At 40.8% G+C, this 15,803-nt stretch overlaps 1 protein-coding gene across 11 annotated transcripts in view; it reads right to left on the reverse strand.

The window, feature by feature from the left end:
- mical3a (microtubule associated monooxygenase, calponin and LIM domain containing 3a) overlaps positions 1-15,803 on the reverse strand; it is a 93,532-nt gene that overhangs the window by 70,958 nt on the left and 6,771 nt on the right. For 9 of the 11 annotated variants that reach the window (XM_087842849.1, XM_087842847.1, XM_087842848.1 and 6 more), the window contains exon 2: positions 3,386-3,724. The gene's annotated coding sequence lies outside the window, so the exon portion shown is untranslated. Of the gene's footprint in view, positions 1-784; positions 1,114-3,385; positions 3,725-15,803 lie in introns of those variants that run through there. The other 2 variants (XM_087842856.1, XM_087842858.1) reach the window with 2 other exon arrangements.

The raw sequence follows: 15,803 nt of genomic DNA on the forward strand, positions 1-15,803 counted from the left end.
CCTGTCAGGTCAGGACCCTTCTGCTCCATTTAACCACAGAGTGGCTGCTGCTGCTGTGTGGTCCCAGCTGAGCCAGCTGGAGTAATATGATATTAATGTTAATGTCAGCAGACAGCTAATCAACAAAAACAAAAATGACATGTGGAAGCATTCATCACACTTGGCCACAAACCAGGTACTGAGACAACAAAAGCACTTGCAAAATATCTAAACTTACGGTATGTATAGGACTGCATGAGATTTACACAAGAGCAAGCACCAGCCAGCTCCATACCAGCCTCCTGTAACAACATCTTTTGCGAATACAAAGTGTGTGCATTAACGTTTACCTAACATGACTTCTTTCCAGGTGTGTTGCGGCTGTGTTGTTACCCGAAACAAGCTCCCAAAACGACATTTCTCAAATGTCACCTCTGACTCAGTGATGTACAAATATTATTGAGTTTCTTTGCCGACTCATCAGGTAAACTGTCGCGTTTGGACTGCATTCTGTACTGATGGATATATTTGTGTGGAAGTGACTAACACCACCACTACATTCCACAGGCTGTCCCATTAGAACCGATGTTTTCCTCTGTGATGCACCAGTAATGTGCATGTTCTTTGCACAAAGAAAATTGAGATTTATAACAGGCCAATGCAGTTAAATCGTTAGCTGCTCTATTAAAACCAACAGAGCGTGACATTCCCAAACGTGCGAAGGTGCAGCCCGCGGATCCCACGGTAACGTTTAAAAAAAAAACCCACTGTTTGTCAAACGACTGAGAGAAGCGTGTCTTCTTACCTCTGAATGCCACGTGATTATAATCCAATCGTCAATAATTCTATTAAATCCATTTTCCTGTGTAAATCCAAATTTCACAGTGAAGCCAAAACGGGAATGTCTATTTTTTCTGCTCGATAGGGATATAGAGCACCGAGCCACACGGCAGACGAGAAGGCGCAACTTGAAACTGACTGAGAGGGATCCGTCGAAACCATAACGCCGACAAGGAGGGGGGGACGTGCAGCTCTGTAAATAACAGTATGTTCCTGAAATTTGAGCGAACAAACAATGTTCCTGTATTACATGTTGAAATAAGAGTACAAAGCAGTAATAGACTGCATACGGCAAAGAGACGACGCTGTGCTAGCTTGTACTTCAATCTCTCTAACAGTACAAGGTGAGCACCCCCCGCTCTTTCTTGAGGTGAGCCAGCGTGTTTTAACTCAGTTTAATCCAATTGGTCTCTTCCAACGTGACGCAGCAGCAGTGTTGCGTTCACATGCTGTCGAAACCTTGGCCGAAACATTAAAACTGGTTTAGACAACCGGGGATACCGGCGGGGTTTCATTTAACGTGATATCCGAACAGACAAGTTTTATTTGTATTTATTTATTTTGTTATCTTTCAGTTACTGTAAAATATTTCCCGTTTGCCTTGTGTGCGATTGTGTATATAAATATTGACTTAACCTGTGGGGTAAAAAATTGATAAATTATTGCTAGTAATAATTAGCCTGGGTTACTGTAAAATTGTTTACTGGGCATCATCCGCACAGGTGAGTCACCAGAATATAGAGGCGTGATTCAGATGTGCACTCTGGAGTTTTATATGGACAGTAAAAGAAGTAGGCTCTAGGTAGTCTGGAGTGATGAGGCGCATGACATAAAATAATGGTTAACATTCCTGAAACGTGTGCATCTGTTGTGTCTATCTTCAAGTCTCCTTCTTTTCCACTGTAGGAAATCTTGAAAATATGATTCCAAAGGAAATTCCAAAGCTCATTTGTTTGTTTTCTAACAAAGTATAGACCCAGATTGTGCAGTGGTTTCAAAGGGGCTGAAGTTTGCCTCAGTGGGAAACCATAAGATTACAATTTGGGAAAATTATAAGTTTTAAACAATCACTTTCAAATGGCAAGAAACAGTTTAGTGAGTGTTTGGCTGCTTCCCGCAGACAGAAATGTGCATTACTGATACACTGCTTTTGTTTCAGTCACAACATGGACTTCTCCCCAGACTACAAAAAATGGTTCTGCAATCCAGACTGCAACTGAACCTTGTCAAAAGAAAGGTTTTTATTAACCAATCATTCAAAGCCATTACTGGTTCATTAACTGGATCACAGGCAAGCAAAAACAGTGCAGTCTCAAGGATGAGGCAGCTTGAGATATAGATCATCCACTTGGATCAGAAGAAGATTATCTATTTTCTCCAAGGTGCTACATTCTTAGGCCATGTTGAAAGGAGAAACCCTTCAGCTGCTATCAGCTCTGGGCACATTACCGCAGCTAGCAAGCAAACACCTTCCCATCAGCTCATGTCACAGGACAGATAGTGTGGCTGAGACACAAGGCACGTATAATATAAACTACAACTTTGGCCAAGTTGGTAGTTCAGTATTAGTTTGATTTATTTTGTTTAAAATAGCTCTATAAGCACAATTTAATAAATGATATGGTGTATATACTAAAAAAAATACTGAAAAATATTGGTCCCACCTATGCAGGGAGAAGATAAGATACAGGGATATCAAGTACAAATATACAAGGAGAGATAAACGGGCAGAATCGTATAAAGCCATATACTAACCAGATTATCACGGTTAAGTCACATGTAATGCACACAAATAAAAAGCAAAAAAATCCAACACCCTGTAAACATCACGCTTCCTTCTATAGCAGGACATGAATTAGATCTTTAGCACTTTATTAGTGACTCTGCATCATCTCTCTTGCATGCTTTGCAATTATGTATGAGGTTCAAATGTAAGCTAATGTAAAACAGCAACATTTTGACCATGAATTAACTTGCAGCTAGAAAACCTCTCTGTTTCTACCACAAGGACATTTTACATAGCATACAAGTCCTGCAATCAGAGCAAACTGTCCCAGCTGAAATTTTCCATGGATTTGCTAATTATACAAAACCCCGGTGGGGCACAGAGTGTCAGCCACATCTAATTGAGTGGAAATGAGCAAGATAGAAAAAGGAAGACAGACTTGGAGGAGTAGAAATGGAAAAAAAAAAGAAAGACAGGACTAAGATTAGCGGTTGGAGGCTGAATGACTCGATGCATAATACATCGGAAGGAGTTTCACCGTGTTATGAAATTGCCTCTAATTGCGCTGAGCACCCTGGTTCCCACCATGGCTCTGTTTGCTGTTAAGGTCTGTCATCAGCCTTTGAGTAAACATACAGACAAAGGGTTGTCTACCTAAGGTGAGGCAGGCTGCATGCATTCTCCACATCACAAAGGGATTACTGATGCCATCCCTGAAATCATCAAAGGCATCTGCCATGTCACATTATCCAATTCTGATGACAAAGGACTGCATCAGATCTCCTTTCATTTGCTTGCAGTGCAGCAGGTGAACGTGGGTAATAAAGGTGAAGTACTCACTGTACTGAATGAAGACAGGAACAAGCTGAAGATCCAAAAGCTATTCCTCAGAATGGAATTGTTGTCTTCCTTCTTCCCTTTCCTCTTCTCTTTCTGCCTCTCCTCCTGCCTTCTTCCCCCCCGCCCTCCACCTCCTCTTTTCTCACCACAGCAAGATGCTGCCTGGACCAGTGCTCGTTGTCATGGTAACCAAGACTGGGGGGGGGATTCTCATGTGACTGGATCTCCTTGAGCACCGATTGGCCAGATGCACTGATGTAAGGAGGGAGAGATGGGGCGGAGGGGGTGATGTCACATGCCCACCGGTTCACAGATTGGAGGAATCCTCAGCCAGGCCGCCTGCAAGCACAGACAGACACAATGGGCGTCTTTTTAAGGTGGGGTTGATCTGACGTGGAGCACTTCCACAGTCAGGAAGAATCTCCTTGACTGACTTGGTGACTTACTTAAAGGGATCCTGACATGCTGATGTAAGAAGTGAGATGGAGCTGGCTTGGCTCCCACCTGTTTTTGCTGTCACCTCGAACTGTACTGCTTTCTGCTGCCACTAAAATCTCTCCCAACTGGCAGGATGCAGAGTGTTACAAAACATATGGGATTGCTCATATGTGGCAACTTGACCTGCTGGACCTACCACTGTTCCTCCTCCTACTGGGCCTACAGTATTTATAGGACTGCAGAAACCAGACAGATGCAGGACTGCTGCTATTCACTCTTAGTTAGCCATATTCATACAGCTTTCAACACAAACCATTGAGACATACAGTGCATTGTATGTCTTAATGGTTTGCTGCTGATAAGAACTTTCAGCTATTTCCTGAAATAAAAGGTTACATTCACCACACATTTAACTGCTGCCAAACTGTGATTAAAAACACAGAAGAGCTAGCAGAACACCACAAGAATGTGCAGCCATAATTGCATAATTATTCTTGCTTTTGTCACAGATTTTCTGTTTTAGAGTCTTGAAAGGTAGTGGTGACGAGGACACAGGAATTAAAGGTGGACTCAGCTTCCTGGCTTCATTTAAGCAGTAGATATCAGATATCAGGATAAACACTTTTATGTTTTCTATCCCTTATGAGCAGAAAGTAGGTCTCTATTAATTTCCCAACGATGACATGAGTAATCACGGTCTGAGCCTGTTGTCCAGACTGTTGTGTAACAGTTTGGGATTGGTCCAGTTCAGCCAGAGATGAGAAATGTTCTTGAATCGTGTTTGTTTCTCTGAGCTGAGCTGATGTCATGTGTTGCCTTTTTGCACTCAGCAGCTCAAAAATCCCGATTTGACAAAGTTGTCAGAGTTGGTGGTCGTCTGGATTGCTTCATTGTGGCCATCTTGTTTTGCAGTGCGTCTGTGGAGAGTCGTGTTGTGTATGCGTGTGCACGCCCACTGATTTCCATGTAAGCAAAACAGATTCACTCGTGCCACTGACCTGTGTCTCAGGACATTTCTTTACTTTTTTTTTAGTAAAATTAATTATCCGTGGTCTTCTATGCTATGGAAAATGACAAATTCTATTTATTCTTAAAACATACAAATAGATTTGAATGCATATTTTCACTGTGAATATCCCACTCCCACTCACCCACTCACACTGTCTGAATCAATCAGACATGTAGCTTAAACATCAAGCTCCAGTGACACCAGGGATATGCATAATGCACCCATTTTTCCTGTGATGCCATAACTGGGCAGGGAGCTTTATTAATAAAACATGCACCACGGTCTCCAAAGCGATCTTTTTCTCCACACCCAGCAGGCACTGCCCACGTAAAGGTGTCATTCACTTTCATTTAAAAAAAAAAAAAACAGAATAAAAATGCAGGACTTGCTTAGTGCTTCCTTGTCTTGCATCTATATCACTCCATCTTCAGTGCAAAAAAATGTACACAAACAAAATTAAAATGCTGAAGAAATCTGATTTATGTCTTATTTACTGTGAGTCTAACACTTGAAAAAAACAAACAAATATGCTTTATGTGTGATAATTGACTTGTTTACAAAAGTGCAGCTTAACTGTAACAGACGACACGTTAATGCAGGTCCAGCTCTCTGAAACACTCGACAGCCATAAGGTCTTCATCTGTATGGCTACATTCATATCGAGGCTCTCACTGTTACTGTACCCTCTCCTCCAATTCCCTCAAGTGTCTCTGTACATATGCTCTCCCCTCTCCCTTCTCGTGTGAGTGTGAATGAAAAGATGATGAGATCAGTGATACGAGTGATCTCATCATGTTCATAGCCGGCCATCAGGAAGCTGTTATGGGCCATTGAGCACTAAGCTGCAGAGGAGAAGGAACTGAGAAGAGGAATGGCAAAAGTAAATCTTCCTCATCCGATTGACCTTACTTGGATATTCATGTTTCAATTTGAAAGCATATTAATGCTAAGAATAATTGATCAATTAATTGATGATGGGCACAGAGCTAGAGAAACTAGCATTTTATCAAGAGAAAAACATATATATATACATATTACTGACTATATAATATTACTATATATAACCAGTGTTGGTCAAGTTACTTGAAAAAAGTAATCAGTAACTAATTCCTGATTACTTCCCCCAAAAAGTAATCCCGTTACTTTACTGATTACTTATTTTCAAAAGTAATTAATTAGTTAGTTACTTAGTTACTTTTTAAAAACACGATTTACAACCTGAATAGGTGATAAAGTGATAGATCTTTCAGCCCAATTCTACTTTTTCTACTTAATCATCATACAAAATGTAATCAAATGGAAAAGTCTCTTTTTAAAACTTGTTTTATTAGTTTTAATCTTTTAACTTTATGCATCAAGTAAAAATTTAATTATATGCAACATTCTCTGACTGGAAGAAATTTGTTTAACATTTAAACCTATTTTCTGCACATTCCAGCACATAAAATAAAATATTTTTGTGTGTTTACACTCAGTCTTTCAAATAGATGCAAGTAAAACACAGCAGAAAATAAATAAAGTCAAAGACTAGCGGTCCTTTTGCTCTATTTTCACCTGTAAAGCAGGAGTGGGGCAGGCGGAGGTTTACCCTGGTGCAGGTGTGCCGCAGCGGTCAGTGGAAGAATCCGCGAGTTTCTCTGTGAGTTTCCCATTACGTCGTAGCTACTCGGTGCTTGCTTGGAAGTTTAGGGGTTTTTTTCGCTGTAAAAAGAAGTTTTCTTCCCACGCACAACGGACACTAATGTTTTTGCGACTTTTTATGGAATCAAACTCAAAGTAAGGTCAGTACTTCCACGCTTTAAACGCTGCACGCTCATACTCTCTCTGCACTCGATATATGATCCATTGTTGATCTGCACACAGCTGTTGTCACGAACGTTGCACTCGCTTACGTCACTGTCATGAGACATTCTCGCAAAAAAATCACAGTTTTAGTAACGCAGTAACGCAGCGTTCCTACGGGAAAGTAACGGTAATCTAATTACCGTTTTTGCAAAAGTAATCCCTTACTTTACTCGTTACTTGAAAAAAGTAATCGGATTACAGTACATTACTGCCCATCTCTGTATATAACTATATAACATATAACTGAATTTCCCAGAGGAACCTACCCGAGGGATTAATAAAGTTCTATCTATCTAAACTCTAAACTAAAGCCTGTTTACTACAATAGAAAGTAACGTTTTCTTGAGAAAGCAGTACAATACGCCACTGAATGTGATTAAAAAAGTGTCAAACAAAGTGGAACGTTTCCATTGTAGACCAGTCCCCAGATAGAACTATATTTCCAGAACACTGAAAGGATCAAACTGTCAGATATTATGCGCAGAAGGACAGCAGATTTTGAGACGTCTTGCTGGTTGAGCAGGTGAAAATGGGTCAGATTTGCTGTGTGTTTTCACCTGCTCTCTCTGCTCTCTCGCTCCACCTTCCTGTTAAATTTTCACTTCTCCACTATTATTAATGGAACCACCGACTGTTTATTTACTTATTGGATACAAATTGAAATAAATCAGTTGAAGACACACACTCAACAACCGAGGAAATGCTCCAGTATGAATAAATAGGATTCCAGCAGTAAGCTTGTCAACAGAAGAAAGATGTGTGAAACACAGCATGAATTCTGTCAGTCCAAAAAAGTGATAATGGAATGAGCTTTTAAGAATCGTATCAGTATGTAACTTTAACGTTTCATTTCCTCCAGAACTGTGAGCTCTAACTCTGTGCAAACAGAGTAAATCAGCTCCAGTCGGCTGCCCCCGAGCACGAAGAATAGAGGGAGAGGTTATGAGAGACTGAGGTGTTTGTGTGTGAGACGGTTGGGTGCTCAACAAAGGAAATCGGTGAACAAAAGTTAGAAAGTGGAAACGCACCTACCCACAGAGTCAGGAGAGAGAGAAACAGCAGACAGTGGGTGTCAGATTTCAGGAGGTTAGGCTGTGTCTGTGGTCAGTCTGAGCCAGTCTAAATTTAAGCGTATGTGTTTAGGATACCTCGGACCAGGGCTGTGTGAGGACTGAAAAAAGATGTAGTGGTCAGGGTGCGGCCACACTGGAAACATTTCTCACACTGCTGGTTATTCACCGTGTCCATAAACTGCTAAGTTGGTAGGCTATAAATCCATCCGTTCCTACAAGAGTCAGTAGTCTCTGATCTTTAGCAACGTGCACGACGTTCCTGGTCTAAGTATGGCTGTGAATGTCATGACTCAAGGTGTTTAGGGGTCAGGGGTTACCGCCGTAGAGTGGATCATGTTAAAGAGTGAGCTGTGAGCATCCACAGGAAAAATAATTCAGTTTATTTTAACAATTTCTAATACACATTACAAGGAAGGTATTGATCTTAGAAAACAACAGAATAAAAGGGTATATTTTGCATGTTTACCTTGAAAGTATTAGCTTTATAAGAGAATACTTTTAATGCTTCCATAACAACAACAACAAAAACTGCCACAGAAATGAAAAGTAAAAGTTAAACATAACTTAAAGGTTTTAATTAAGTATTTCTGTAAGGCTGTGGTTTTGGGGGTACATTAGTTCTTAAAGCTAGTTATCTGTAAGCATGCTAACATGCTAACAAACGAGCTGTTTTGGGGTATAGAGTTAACCATGTTTCCCATTACAGTTAGGATATCTAAGACATTAGATATGAATTTCTGGCACTACTGGAACCATGAATGATTGAAGCAAATTAAAGGGTGATGCCTACAGCTGAGCATATTTACTCAAAATCACTTTCAACGTGAAAAACTCATGTCGGCACTAAAGGTCATCTTAGTTATGTATGGCAACCCCTCCTATATTGCTGTTACAGATCATATCACCAGCACACTATACCAGCACCAATGTGGAGGTTTGGTCAGAGTGGCAAAGCCTATATCGTTCAGGTAAAGTTTCCACACCCTCAGCACAGGTAAATATGGATAAATAGGCTGTAAAAACTCTATTTTATCTTGGATAAAGGAGTGAAAGTGTTTACTCTGCTTATTTGCCCTCAAAGATTAAACATAAATGTTATTGCTCCATTCACTCTGACGGGTAAGGTGTATTATTTTCCCCTCTGCTGGCACTAATCTTACTATAACATCTTAATTCAGCAGGATCAACTGTCATTTCTGTCTCACTAAATTTAATAAGGTGGTAGAGAAAAAACATGCTGGACTAAACAGTGCATGAAAATGGATAATTGCATCTAAATCCATGGAATTAGATGGTCTAATAAATTTAATTACATTCCGCTACAAGGTAATATTCATGATGGCTGGGACACAATAAAAAGGTTGTGCCACAGCACACTAGTTCACTAGTCGATAATGGATTTATTTCAGTCTCATCAAAAGTCTAGCTCACTATCCGGTCGTTAAGTCTGACGTCACTAGCCGTGTCTGGGCCTAAACTCCGCTGCAGGTCCATATATCAAATGATCACTGTGGCATTACTGAGAGTAGAAAAACTGTCTAAAGTCTTTCATCTCTAATAAAATGATCAGCGTTGCTGCTTTACCAGGTGTAACAATTGAGTTTAAAATCCAGGCATCCATGAAAACAGAATTTATTACATTTAACAGAGTTAGAAATTAGCAGGAAGTTAGCTCGCTAGCTTCTATCTAAATACAATATAGCATGTCCTGACTGCTGGGTTTTGGAAACAAATTAAAACGTACAGCTCAGTTATCACTTCCCACACAAATGAAGACAGAAAGCTAAACAGCAGTGACATTTGTAGGGTTACTGAAGTTTGGCTAGCTGCTATATAATGATGTGCTACGTGACCGCTAGCAACACAGCTATGTTAGCATAATATAAACAAGCTAACGTTTTTTCCACTCGATAAAAGTTAACGTGAGTGTTCTCGGTGGTCAGGAACAAATGTAATCGCATGGCAGGATGCTGTAAAAGGACCAAACTTCAGCCAGGAGAACAACTGAGATAATCCATCCACAATACGAGGTTAGTCATTCATATACTGCTGCATGGGCTGGGCTGTAGTTACATCCTAAGGTTTTAAAAACTGAGCTTAAATAAATGATTAACGGTAATAAAAGCCGAGGGAGGTCAACAGTGATCACTGACTGTTTTAGGAGCTTTTTGAGATTAAATAGAAGAAAATACAAAACATTAAACATGTTAACAACACAAAAGCCATATTAAACGCAGACTACTTTAGGCCCGGAAGTAGGATTTGTCACGTCATCACTTAACAACCGGATTACAATTACATAACTAATTACATAACTAATAACATAACAGAAGCATTCTTCCTTGAGGGAAATTTGCTTTATAGTGTCTTCATGAAGAGGAGTGTTTTTGCATGTCATTACTATATATTTGTTTGGCTGTGTGGGAAACATGGCTGCCTTTGAAAACAGCTGGCGTGGAAACACTATCAGGCGGCACACATAAAGGTCAAGTTGCATTATGTTGATTATAATACTTGAAATATACACTTTTAAAGAAATAGATTTATGATATGAAGTTAAATGACCAACCCTTCAGCTTTATACAAGAAGTGTAGTTCACTCTTCTTTTAACACTGTGCAGTGTAACACAATGGTTGTGCAATGTTCTCTGAGACTGTGAAGGGAGCTTATTTTGTAACATCTGAACATGGGCTTGAAGCTTCAAAAGAAAAATAATAATTCAAGATCTATTCCAAATGTGTGGTGGGTTTGAAATGTGTGGTTGTTCAGAAGCCAGAGGGGGAAAAAGATGCCACTGAGTTGCATCTCAGGACTCCTGCGTTGTTGGTATTAGACTCACACTGGACTTATCTTTTGTGCAAGACCTACAGAACTCTTTTCATCTGGGTTCTTCTTGTATTGCGAGTACCCAGCAAAGCGTCATCAGTGTTAGTTTCCACACTTTCCCCAGAGGGTGCGATTAGGCTGTGCCTTATCAAATACCAAATGGTGATTCCAAACAATGTGTGCTTGCGACTAGAACAGAATTTTAATCACATTCTGCTTTAGACTGCCAAGGTGCCCTCTGCCTTTTTTTCTCCCTTTTTCATGCACTCTCCCCCCTTCAGAGAGACCATGAGGCTGCTATGTACTCGCCCTGATCAGATGATGGGTTTGCTAACTGTAATCAGAAGTCAGTAAACACAGTCCTCAGCAAAGCTTTTTCATTACAGTTGGAGACAAAGCAGAGCTGAACTGCAGTTTACACAATGGCCTCGAATCTCAGTACAAATCAGCTCGCATATATTACCCAAAAATTCAAGTTGATCACATCTGACAACACAAGCTGAGCTGGAGAGCTGGTTTTTTTCAGCTTCCATCAAAGCGAACATATAGCTTGACTTTTACTCCTCAAGTGAAAAAACACCAAGATTAAGTTGTTACATTTTTTCAGCTTCAAGTATACTTTTGAATTCCAGCTTATCGTGATGATTCATTAAGTGCACAACAAACAGGTAATGGTTTCAGTTGACGCTTCAACTTGATACAAAGTGGCCATGATGGCCGTCCGTGAGTCCGTGCACACATACGGCTCAAGGACAGAAACTAAACACCTCTACCTCTGTTACAGGCACACGTACCTGTAACATATATATAGTGCACATGCGCTATACACGACACGCAATTCTCTCGCATTGTGTCCACTATTATCAGTGACCTTTACTGCTGTAGGAGACTGAATAGTACAACAAACAGTCCTTGTCCTGAGCAGTGTAAATGAATTCTGAATTCTTGCATTGCATGAGTTGCTCAAAAGGCCCTGAGATGTGTTAGTGTGAGTTTCTTCAAAGACAGTTTTATTGGCTCTCTTGCAGCAGCCTCCTGGTGTCGAGGATATGACTCACTTTCTGTGAGGCCAATAACGCAACAGGACAACAGAGAAGAAGATATTTAAGTGTATGTTGAAAGAAAAACTGGCAACGTTTCTCCAGCCAGGAAATGCTACGGTGTTCAAGAAGGCTCGAAGAGCAGATATCATGTTCCAAGTCCTGATATTGACAGGTTTAGGTTAAGGTGACAGCATGAACGGAGCCGTTAGGTTTCTAACATAATCCATTATAAGATGTCAATTTGTTTAATAGCACCAAATTGATCCCGCTCAACCCTAGGGGAGGATTCTCAGCTGTCACTCTTTTGATGTTTTTCTTTCACTGTTGTCGTTGTTTTAATTACAGTAGTTTGCATGTGACGCTTGCACCATACTACAGATATTTCTCCCACTGCTCACCTGTCCAAATTCTCACAGTCTGTGTCATCAAACCAGATCTCCACTCTCCGTGTCGAAGGAAGAGAGAAAACACGCAGCCAACGACTGCAGCTGTTCAAATATTGTGACATGTGATCTGTGGCTGGCACAAAGAGAGGCTGTAGTGAATGACCAGGATACAAAGAGTGGAGAACAGGGGGCTCAACCGTGTGGCCTGTCCCCGACTCCCAAACACAGGCGCAAACAGCAGCGTCTTTATTGTGCATTCTTCTACACGTCATGCAAAGCTGCTGCCTTTGGCCTCTGACAAATATCCTTACACACACAAAAAAAACTCCACCCACAATTGCAAACTATTTTTGGAAGCAGGATAATTATTTAAAACCAACATGAGGAAATCCAAGAAAAGGTATTATCTATGCAAATATGTTGAACAAACATGACTATGAGCAGTGGCTGCTGAGCAGAAATCAAACCAAGGGAAGACTGAGTAATGAATTCTTTATCTCATAAAGAACAGAACTGCTTTTGTTCTGCTGTTAGCTCTTACTCATGCTTTGACAAGACTTTCAGAGACTTTCATCCCACTGCCACCTTTCCCTTAACGGCTTTTCTCGCACCTGTAGGTGAGGATCAGATAGACAAAGCCGTTGTTTTTAAAGCTTTCCACCTCTTTTGAGTCAGACAGAAAAGTCCTTTCTGCCACTACCTACACCCTAAGACTTCTGTTTTGGGTGTGTATTGAGACTATAGGGGCTCTCCTTGGGCTAAATTATGATGTTAACGTGGTCAGCAAGTGGAATTAGAAAGGTTAAAAACACAGAAACTCCAAATTCATTAGCAAACGAACCCCTTGACCTCACTGCAGCACTGACGCTGACTGGCACTGACACATGCTCTTTGGAGGTGAGCTGCAACAAGAACAGTCCAAAGCCAGGCAAGCAGCTCTGTGACTCTCTCCAGCTAAGCACAACAATGGCTGTATCCCAATTCAGGGTCTGCAGCCTTAAAGTACGCAGCCTCAACGATCGCGCCGCGTACTTAAAGACCGCTAAGGCCGGAAGTGCGAGGCTTGTGAAATGAGACGGTCTAGCCTCCGCGCTGCCCAGGTTGCCTAGCAACCATGATACTAACAGCTGGAAACGTTTCATACAGCTTTGTTTGACAGAAATGAAGGAGAAAATCTTTTGTTCATTTGTTTGTTTGTTTCTACATGAGCTTTGATCATTCTCTGATTAAGCTCAGCTATTGAACGGCGTATATTTTAAAGTAAAGGCTTTAAAACCAAGTTAGTACAAACGTCACTAATGTCACATAACTTTGCCGACATGTGGCCAACAGTAATGTTTTAATGTTCTTCGTTATTAAACATTTGCACATAAATAAGTGACATAATATTCAGTACTTACTTAAAGTTTACTCTTCGGGCGCCCCTCATCCGCCGTTTTTTTCGGCTAAATTATCCACACCCACCGCCGCGCTATGCATTCTGGGATATGTTGGGCCACGAAGTCTACACCGCCACGTCCTTAAAATTCAGGGAAATGAAGGACGCATTTGAAGGCCGCATTTCGAGCAGCCTTCGAATTGGGACAGCCTTCGTCGTGTCGCGGTGACGTAATCGGCCTTAAAATGCGGCCTTTAAGGCTGCAGACCCTGAATTGGGATACAGCCAATGTTGCAAGCTAAATACTAAGATCAGTATGCTAACACGATCACAACACAGTAATGTTTGCATCACAGCAAGCTGGCATCTGATGATTAATAAGAGCGAACAACAAATTCAGGTTTGGACCCAATTGTGGCACGACACTAAAGAGTCGGGGCTGTCATTCTTAGTAGCTTATATAGAAGAAGTAAATACTGTTATATCCACAAATTCACTCAAAACCACCTATATTTGATCTCAGTTAAATGCACATATGCACACGAGCTGCTTGGATTATCAGTCTGATATATCTATCTGAGGAAATGAAGAACACATCAGTAAAGAATGCAACCTTTCATTTACAAGAAGGTAGATGACAAAGTCCAGCAATGATAATCCCAGAGCTCAGGGAAAGACCTCATGTGATGTATTTCATTTCCTGTTTTCTTCTTTTCAGCCTGATGAGGTTCTGTGGACTTCACAAGACATGAAGGTATGAAATAATAGCTTGACAGCCTTAGTAGGTTTTAGCATATTTGGATTACTGCAAGGTTTCTTTATGCGTGGTGGTTAAATGCTGGCTTAGAGAGACTGCAAAGCAGTAAGGCCCTTTGGATCTTCATAAAGGTGCAGGGCCCTTTTTAGTCTTTACTCTCTCCAAAACATGAGATGATGACATGCTTGTCATCTTCATTGCAAAAGGGAAGTTTGGGTCATAATGAATTCTGATTGCATCCTGGCAAACTGCATTTCTGCAACAACACATTTAAAAACAGAATATTTTCCAGATGAATGGCAAAAATCACACAAGAATAACAAAGTACCTTTTTCCAAAATATAAATTAAGATCAATTTAAGCTGAAATATATGATGCCCTGCCCTCGGAAATGATTGTTGGCATGAAGATAAAGCAAACAATGAGTCATAATGATGGTTATTTGAATGATGACTCGTTTGAACTCCACTACAAAGACGAGTGAAGCTGAGAAAAGAGGTTTCTAGTTTTCAAGTGGGTTAGCTACTGGTATTTGGTATTCATATACAATGCTTTTATTTTGAAATAACACAAATATACAGCTAAATTAAGAGAAACTGATGGAAAATAATGTTTAATAGTGTAGTAGGTGGGAATTGTGCTGGTATCCACATGCATAATGCCAAGCTTTGCAGCTCATTTCTCCGTGGTCTGTCAGATTCCTGCTACACTCTGTATGCTTGTGCACGCATACGAGTGAATCACATTTGGCCTGCAGCTCTCATCCTGACATCAGCTCTGATCTCTGACCCCAGTCTTTGCTTTTTCTCTTTTATCCCCCCTCATCTCAATGAGCTCATCGTTATTAAAGAAAGGGAAATGTCTAAAGAGTAAAAAGAGCAATTCCACAGAGTTATTTCCACATTTCAAGTCAGTGCGGAAAACAAAATTACATTGATGTTAATAGGTTAAACAAAACAAACATATGCAACACTGGCATGCTGCTGGATTTAATGCACAAGAGCATAATAACAGTCGATGTGTCATGTATACAAGCTGGATGTCACCGAAAGGAACAACAGTCATTTCAGCCAGTGTGGGCATCCCATAATTTTCTCATCCAGTGAGGGTGTGGAGCAGCATGTTGGGTAACTCTAAATCGTGTAGTCAGCCTTTCTTTGGTGTCAGTTAACTGGTTTCTGTGGTAACTGTGTGCTCTTGGATGGTTTCCCTGTCAGCAGCTCGTCTCTGGCTGTCTTCACAGAAGCTGTAGCCGTGTGGGTCTTCCTAAATCAGTGATATTATATCTGATCTTCCTCTCTAACCTATAGAGAGACAGACATGTAGCCTCAGACAGATGTGGACGCAGGCAGGTTCCAGTCATAATGTGACAGCCTGTTATGACAGAAGGGCCCGTGCGAGACAAGGAGAAGCAGGTAAGAGTCAGCTCTGTAGCCTGAAATGAACGCACCCTCCCACTGCTACGGAAAATATCTACCAAAGGCTAGAATAAAAATAGACAGCAGCCACACCCTGAGTAGCCAACCACACTGAATAGGATTTTACACATAATACATGTGGTGTAAAAGAAGATTCCCACAGTTCATCTAGCAGGTTAGCCAGAGCTCAGCCAGGTCCTGGGATCACAGAGATGTGGATTATGAAAAAGGCATGTACACTATT

The sequence above is a fragment of the Neolamprologus brichardi genome, chromosome 7 (genome assembly GCF_056152115.1).
Source record: "Neolamprologus brichardi isolate AB-2024 chromosome 7, ASM5615211v1, whole genome shotgun sequence".
Lineage (NCBI taxonomy): Eukaryota > Metazoa > Chordata > Actinopteri > Cichliformes > Cichlidae > Neolamprologus > Neolamprologus brichardi.